A 1,652-nucleotide genomic window follows, 5' to 3' on the forward strand; every position below is an offset into this window, starting at 1 on the left:
ATAAGAAAAAGATGGCCAATAAGCTTTGGATGTCCTTTGATATATGGCATTCCAAATTCTTTTATTTTACCTCCCAAGAGTGATCCCTTTGGGAAACTGAGCTCAAGTCTCACCTACATCTCCCCCAGGCGGCCTATTACCATCATGACACATTCGCCTATGGTACAATTATATTTCTGTGCAAGCAGCCGCATAGATTCCTGTTCCCTCAAGAAGAGCTGGGGTTTGTTATTTGTTTGTTTGTTTGTTTTTGTATTTTTCCAAAGTTAAAAGTGGGGAGACAGTCAGACAGACTCCCACATGTGCCCGACTGGGACCCACCCCGCATGACCACCAGGGGGCGATGCTCTGCCCATCTAGGGCATTGCTCTGTTGAGGCCAGAGCCATTCTAGCTCCTGAGGCGGAGGTCATGGAGCCATTCTCAGCACCTGGGCCAACTTTGTTCCAAAGGAGCTTTGGCTGTGAAAGGGGAAGTGAGAGACAGAGAGGAAGGAGAAGGGGAAGGGTGGAGAAGCAGATGGGTGCTTCTCCTGTGTGCCTTGACCAGGAATTGAACTCAGGACTTCCACACACCAGGCTGATGCTTTACCACTGAGCCAACCAGCCAGGGCCAAGAAGAGCTGTTTTGATGCTAATATTTTACCCTGGTTATGAATGAAATGACAAATTCATCTGTGTTTACACTGTAATTTTTCTGCATGTTTCCATGAGTTATAAAGAATTTGACGTTTTAGAAAAATTACTTTGATATAATACTTGTAAGATCCATGAAGGCAGAGGTAGCATCTGTTGTATCTTCACTGCCTTTTCAGCATAACACTTAGTACATAGAATATGCTCAACAAGTATGTGGTTATTTTTGTTTAAATTTATTGAAACCTGGGTTTGTCATTCCATAGGTTATATGTTTATATCTTTAGAAAATACTAATTTTATAGGAAATGTCTTCTAAAGTGCTATGATGAATACTATAAGAATAATATTATCAAGACTATACTTTCAGGGATCATTTCTATAGTTTGTTACTAGAGAGGTTTCTGAGTAACTGAAACCAAGAGGAGGAGTTGCAGTGTTCTCTCCTGAGTGTGAAGCCGGCTCTTGGTGATGCTTGTGCAACTGCCTTTTGCCATTGATGATCGTTCTTCTCTTCCTTTGGGAGAGCAAGAGGGAGAGGATGCAGTCTGAGTGGAAAAAAAAAGAATAATATTATCCTCTGTGTATTTTTTCTAGCTTTATTTGGGATATAATTGACAAGTAACATTGTATGTCAACACGTATAGCATGCTGGTTTGATACACATGTATTGTGAAATGATCATCATCTTAGCATTAGCTAACATCCACATCACTTCAAATAGTTACCATTTCCTTTCTATGGTGAGAACATTTATAATCTATTCTCTTAGCAACTTTCAAGTATATAATACAATATGGTTAACTATAATCATCATGCTATATATTAGATCCCTTAAACTTTTTCATCTTACAACTGAATTGTTATAAGGATTCTAAAAATGATTTCAGGGTTTAAATAAGATTCATTATTATTTAAGTGAATGAAGCATTTTTATATTTTTCTTCAATTGATTTTTTATTCTATTAAATTATCTAGTTGATAACATCATTTATTTATTTATTTTACTTAATTCTGT

At 37.5% G+C, this 1,652-nt stretch overlaps 1 pseudogene; it reads left to right on the forward strand.

The window, feature by feature from the left end:
- Window positions 1–988: 988 nt before the first annotated feature.
- LOC136327754 (small nucleolar RNA U3) lies at window positions 989–1,191 on the forward strand (annotated as a pseudogene).
- Window positions 1,192–1,652: the final 461 nt, after the last annotated feature.

Source organism: Saccopteryx bilineata, chromosome 2, assembly GCF_036850765.1.
Source record: "Saccopteryx bilineata isolate mSacBil1 chromosome 2, mSacBil1_pri_phased_curated, whole genome shotgun sequence".
NCBI classification, from domain to species: Eukaryota; Metazoa; Chordata; class Mammalia; order Chiroptera; family Emballonuridae; genus Saccopteryx; species Saccopteryx bilineata.